At 38.6% G+C, this 6,983-nt stretch overlaps 1 pseudogene; it reads right to left on the bottom strand.

Annotated features, from left to right (window-relative positions):
- Positions 1–436: 436 nt before the first annotated feature.
- On the bottom strand, positions 437–1,931 carry LOC101047225 (tripartite motif-containing protein 60-like; annotated as a pseudogene).
- Between the last annotated feature and the right edge of the window lie 5,052 nt (positions 1,932–6,983).

Genomic DNA, 6,983 nt, shown 5'->3' with positions numbered 1-6,983 from the left:
ATGAAGTTCAGGTTGTACGAGGACACTGTGAAGGTCAGCACCTTGGTAAAGTAGTCCAGGTTTACAGGAAGTAATATGTCATATACACTAAACGGGTGCAGTAGGAAAGGCTAATGGCACTAACTGTCCATGTAGACATTCAACCAGCAAGGTAGTTATCCCTAGGCTAAAACTAGGCGAAGTCTGTGAAAAGATCCTTGAACAGAAAGCCAAATCTCACCAAATAGGGATAGAAAAGAGAAAATACAAGGAAGAAACAACTGAGAAGATGCAGCAATAAAGTTGTCTTATATGCAAGCTTTAAAATTTGAAATGAAAACAAAACATATTGAAAATGGGATAACTATTAACTGAAGAAAACAATTTTATCAAAACTAGATTCACTGGCTGAATTATGTCTACTAGGTGAAATGAAATACAGTCCTTTAATAGTTATTCATTCAGAATTTGTTACATTAGAAATTTTGAGAGGTTTTGAATTTGTTCCAGTATAAAAAATAAGGCCAAAGTGCTCCTGCAAAATCATCATTAAAAGTATACAGTAGAGATCTGTCATTCAAATTATAAAAGGAAACTGCATTCATTTCATAATCTAAAAAAATGCCAGTCTTACTAGGTGTCACTTTTGGCAGCAGATTAATTTGCTTATGACCCCATACAATATAAATATCCCGACTGAATCGCCAAATCCCCCATAATTTATCCTGTACTAAAGCTGGCGGACGCTTCCTCCTTCTGGGAAGAGAGTCATTACAGACACCAAGGATCCATTCAGGCTTGTCTTTCACTTCTACTTCCCAGTACTGCCAGCCACAACTATAGCCCTTAGAACCCACAACAGCTGGGAGGCGAAAAAATCTTCTTGGGTTTGGAGGTAAGTTTTGCACTGTATGTCCATATCACACAGTTTTTCTATCTGCTGAGACTATAAGTTTACCATGGACTGTTTCAGGATCTAGACATCTACTTGAAAATGCTTGATAATTTTGTTTAGGCCAGAATATTGTAGAGGCAGACAGTAACCATATTCTTTCAATCTGAATGAAAAGGTTTCAGGGAATTTTAAATTTTTATGTCTGTGATAGATGTCCTTAACATTTGCCAGTAATTCCAGTCCTGACTTCATATATATGCTCTCTATCTCCTGTAGTAGATATTTTAATGAGGAGGCATAATATGAAAATTTCATTAGGCTTTCATTTAGTTGTGCTACAATATCCATCTCTTCATCTTGCAATTGCCCAGGAACAGTCTCTTGCTCATTTTGGAGAAATAATCTAAGTTGCTCAAATTCAGACTTGACTTCTTTTTCCCTGTTTTACCTTTTTCTTCATTTCTAATAATTTTCTGGTTTGTATAGTTATGGCTTTTTCAGTTAGTTCCACTCTCTCCTTCCACGGTGCAGTGTATTTCTCCAATTTTTTCCTATCATAGGAGGCAGCCCTCTTTATGGGACAAACGCAGTGATGCTGGTGATCAGTGGGGAAACTGCACCTTGGATATAAAAGCTCTAGGTCTTCCTGACAGAAAAAGGTCAAAATCTGATTATGCGTCTTACATACATACTTCTCTTCCTGCCTCTTCGTCTTGCTTCTTATCTGGAGTTGCTTAGCAATTCCAGTCAAACGACCCAGCTGAGGATTGCTTGTCAATTTCCTCTCTGCACAGCAATAGTGGCAAAAAGGTCATGGACAACTATCTTCTAGATCCTTCCAGGATATAATGATGCAGGAGAGACAGAAGTTATGCCCACAACCGATGGTCACTGGGTATTTCAAGTAATCTAGACAGATGGGATAGCTAGCCACTGCTCGGAGGACATCCAGGCCTGTCACAAATTCCACTGAGCCCTGAACAAAGATGGTAGGTAAAGTAATTCTTTTAGCAAGGCCTAGCTCTCTAGAGCTCAAGACCCAGTAAGCAGTAGACATTTTCCCTGAGACCCTGAAATCTGACCAGCTTTCAGTTTTACTGACTTGACATGGTGATGGCAGCTTCTAGAAACTTGTTAAGCCCTCAGCTCCTTAGCTTGAGTCTACTGCCGTGAACACTTCACAGCCTGTAGTTGCATATTACGACATATTAGCTGGGCTGCTGCTCTTCCCACTTAATGAAATAAAGTCAAGTTTTCTTCAAGAAAGCAGCCTCAGGTCCAAGATAAGGAACCCTTCCTTGCATTATAATCACCTGGAGGCGGTGGTAATAGATTGCCTGGGCCGCATCCCTAGTTTCCGATTCAGTAGCTCTGGTTTTTTTGTTTTTTTTTGTTTTTGTTTTTGTTTTTTTTTTTTTTTTTTGAGACGGAGTTTCGCTCTTGTTACCCAGGCTGGAGTGCAATGGCGCGATCTCGGCTCACCGCAACCTCCGCCTCCTGGGTTCAGGCAATTCTCCTGCCTCAGCCTCCTGAGTAGCTGGGATTACAGGCACGTGCCACCACGCCCAGCTAATTTTTTGCACTTTTAGTAGAGACGGGGTTTCACCATGTTGACCAGGATGGTCTCGATCTCGTGATCCACCCGCCTCGGCCTCCCAAAGTGCTGGGATTACAGGCTTGAGCCACCGCGCCCGGCGCTCTGGTTTTTTTCTAAGTTCCCAGATGCTGCTGCTGGCCTGCGGACTGTACTTCGTGAACCTATGCTGGAGCAGACGGATCAGTGACCCTGCCAAGAGGATGCGCGGGACCCGCTGAGCACCCACGAGGAAGGACTCAGTCCCCTTTTTGTTCTTTTATTTCCTGATAACACCATGGTTTCGCTTTACAGATTCTTACCTCTCTAAGAATACTAATAAAATATTTTAGGTGAACTTTTCTTCTCTTTCCTGCAGTGTCTCTTTTTCCCCTAAGTTCATTTTTATTATTTGCCTTTATTACTGTTTATCATTTTGGAGGCTTTCCGGTATGTTTTGTAATCTGTGGCTGTCCATTTATATTTTTATACATTTCTATGATCTGTGGTTGTCCACTTACATTTTTCTTTCTTTCTTTCTTCCTTTTTTTCTTTTAACAAGACCCAAACCAGGGTCCTTTAATGGACTCTTTGGTGGAGGGATACATGGTTTTCCACATATTAATATTTATTTTTCTTTTTTAAAAATTGTATCTTGAGTTTTGGGGTACATGTGAAGAACATGCAGGATTGTTGCATAGGTACATACATGGCAATGTGGTTTGCTGCCTCCATCCCCATCACCTATGTCTGGCATTTCTCCCCACGTTATCACTTCCCAAATGCCTACCTCACATTGTCCCTCCCCTAGTCCCCCTACACAGACCTCAGTGTATGATGCTCCTCTCCCTGTGTCCATGTGTTCTCATTGTTCAACACCCACCTATGAGTGAGAACATGTGGTGCTTGATTCTCTGTTCCTGTGTCAGTTTGCTGAGAATGACGATTTCCAGGTTCATCCGTGTCCCCACAAAGGACACGAACTCATCGATTTTTGTGGCTGCATAGTATTCCATGGTATATAAGTGCCACATTTTCCCTGTCCAGTCTATCATCCATGGGCATTTGGGTTGGTTCCAAGTCTTTGCTATTGTAAACAGTGCTGCAATGAACATACGTGTGCATGTGTCCTTATAATAGAATAATTTATAATCCTTTGGATATATACCCAGTAATGGGGTTGCTGTATCAAATGGGATTTCTATTTCTAGGTCCTTGAGGAATCACCACACTGTCTTCCACAACGGTTGAACTAATTTACACTCCCACCAATAGTGTAAAAGTGTTCCCATTTCTCCACATCCTCTCCAGCATCTGCAGTCTCCAGATTTTTTCATGATCGACATTCTAACTGGCATGAGATGGTATCTCAATGTGGTTTTGATTTGCATTTCTCTAATGACCAGATGATGAGCATTTTTTCATATATTTGTTGGCCTCATATATGTCTTCTTTTGAAAAGTGTCTGTTCACTTTTACACTGTTAGTGGGAGCGTAAATTAGTTCAACCATGGTGGAAGATAGTGTGGCGATTCCTCAAGGACCTAGAAATAGAAATCCCATTTGACCCAGCAATCCCATTACTGGGTATATATCCAAAGGATTATAAATCATTCTATTATAAGGACATATGCACGCATATGTTAATTGCAGCACTGTTTACAATAGCAAAGACTGGAAACCAACCCAAATGCCCATGGAAGATAGACTGGACAGGGAAAATGTGGCACTTATACACCATGGAATACTATGCAGCCATAAAAAACGATGAGTTCGTGTCCTTTGTGGGGACAATGGATGAACCTGGAAATCGTCATTCTCAGCAAACTGACACAGGAGTAGAGAATCAAGCACCGTATGTTCTCACTCATAGATGGGTGTTGAAAATGAGAACACATGGACACAGGGAGGGGAGCATCACACACTGTCTGTTGGGGGTACTAAGGGAGGGACAGTGGTAGGTAGGGAGTTGGGAAGTGATAACATGGGGAGAAATGCCAGCTATAGGTGATGGGGATGGAGGCAGCAAAACACATTGCTATGTATGTACCTATGCAACCATCCTGCATGTTCTTTACATGTACCCCAGAACCTAAAATGCAATAAAAAATATATATATATAATTAATTAATTAACAATAACTAATATGAAATTAAACCTTAAAAAATGAATTGGGCTAGGCTTTTTGCACTGTTTTATTTCTGTGAGAATGTATGCCTGCACATTAATTCAATCAATTAATTCAAAATTGATTCACCATAAATTGTAAGATGACTGTTTTTACCTAGCTCACTTAATGAATTTAACACATTTATATATAATTAATACAATTATATATTAAATGTAAACAAAAAGAAAAGTGTCTCTTCATACCCTTTGCCCACTTTTTGATGGGGTTGTTTTTTTCTTGTGTGTTTGTTTTAGTTCTTAGTAGATACTGGGTATTAGCCCTTTGTCGGATGGGTAACTTGAAAAATTTTTTTCTGATTCTGTTTGTTGCTGGTTCACTGTTATGATAGTTTCTTTTGCTGTACAGAAGCTCTTAAGTTTAATTAGATCCCATTTGTCTTTATTGGCTTTTGGTGACATTGCTTTCTGTGTTTTAGTCATGAAGTCCTTGCCTATGCCTATGTCCTGAATGGTTTTGCCTAGGTTTTCTTCTAGGGTTTTTATGGTGTTAGGTCTTATGTTTAAATATTTAATTCACCTGAAGTTAATTTTGTATACGATATAAGGAAGGGGAACAGTATTAAGTTTCTACATATGGCTAGCCAGTTTTCCCAAACCCATTTATTAAACAGGGAAGCTTTTCCCCATTGCTTGAATAGGAAGGGTGAGAGAGGGCACCCTTGTCTAGTGCCAGTTTTCAAAGGGAATAGTTCCAGTTTTTGCCCATTCAGTATGATATTGGCTGTGGGTTTGTCATAAATTGCTTATTTTGAGATACATTCCATCAATACCTAGTTTGCTCTTAGTAAAGGTGGAAGCATTCCCTTTGAAAACTGGCACTAGACAAGGGTGCCCTCTCTCACCATTCCTATTCAACATAGGAGGGACCCAGCTGACTCCCAGCAAGGAGGGAGTCTAGTCAGTCTGCCTGCAGAGCCCATTTACATTTTTCTAATAGCTTGAGACACATTTCAAATACCACAAAAATCCACCTATTTAAAGCATACACTTCAAGATTTGTAGCATATTCACAGAGTTGTGCAAACAACACAATAAACCTTAGAATATTTTTCAAGGTTTGTCCATACAGCTGCATGTATGAATGATTTATTTCTTTTTATTGCTAAATAATGCTCCATTGTATGGACATACCACATTTTGTCTATCCATTTATTAGTTTATGAACATTTGGATTGTTTCTACTTGACTATTAAAAATAAGACTTCTATAAATATTAATGTATAATTTTTTATGTGGACATGTTTTCATTTCTCTTGGGTATATGCTAGGAGTAGAATTTTTGAATCACATAATAGTTCTATATGAAACTTTTAAAAGAATTGCCAAAAAGTTTTTCAAACTATTGCACTATTTTATATTCCCACCAGCAATATCTGAATGTTTCCATTTGTCCACATCTTTGCCAATAGCTATTATCCACCCTTTTTTTAAAAAAGTATAGCCATTCTAGTGAGTATAAAGGGGTATCTCATTGTATTTCTGGCTGCACTTTTCTAACGACTAATGATGTTGAGCATCTTTTCATGTGCTTATTGGCCTTTGTAGCTATCTTCTTTTGAGAAATGTCTTTTTATACAGGTCTTTTGTCCATTTTTAATTGGATTACTTGTCATTCTACTATTGTATTATAAAAGTTTTTAAAATATATTCCAGATACAAGTCCCTTATTAGATATATGATTTGTGAGTATTTTCTCTTATTCTGTGAGTTGTCTTTTCAATTTCTTGATAGCATGCTTTGAAGTATGAAACTTTGAAATTTTGATGAAGTCCAATTTATCTTTATCTTCTTTTGTAGCTTGCACTTTAGGTGTCATACCTAAGAAGTCTTTGCCTAACCCATAGTCACAAAGATTTACTTTTATACTTTTTTCAGTGAGTTTTATAGTTCTACATTTATGCCTATGATCCATTTTAAGTTATGTTTGTGTCTGGTTTTAAGAAGGGGTATAACTTAATTCTTTTGCATGTGGATATCCAATTGTCTCAGCACCATTTGGAATGAAATACTGAAAGACAAATTAGAAGTATTGTGTGCATGACAGGGCTAATATATGAATAAGATTTATTTTAGGGTTATAGGCAGGAAGCTGCCCTTTACCTTGGGTCCCCAAAAAGAAGTGTATTAGTCTGTTCTCACATTTCCATAAAGAACTACCAGAAACTGGGTAATTTATTAAGAAAAGAGATTTAGTTGACTCACAATTCCACAGGCTTAACAGGAAGCATGACTGGGAGGCTTCAGGGAACTTAAAATCATGGCAGAAGGCAAAATGGAGGCAAGCATCTTCACAAGGTGGCAGGAGAGAGACAGTGAAGGGGAAAAGTGCCACACACTTTCAAACAA

The sequence above is a fragment of the Saimiri boliviensis genome, chromosome 7 (genome assembly GCF_048565385.1).
Source record: "Saimiri boliviensis isolate mSaiBol1 chromosome 7, mSaiBol1.pri, whole genome shotgun sequence".
NCBI lineage: Eukaryota > Metazoa > Chordata > Mammalia > Primates > Cebidae > Saimiri > Saimiri boliviensis.
Note: the sequence above shows the minus strand (reverse complement) of the source record. Positions and strands in the feature narration are given on the sequence as shown.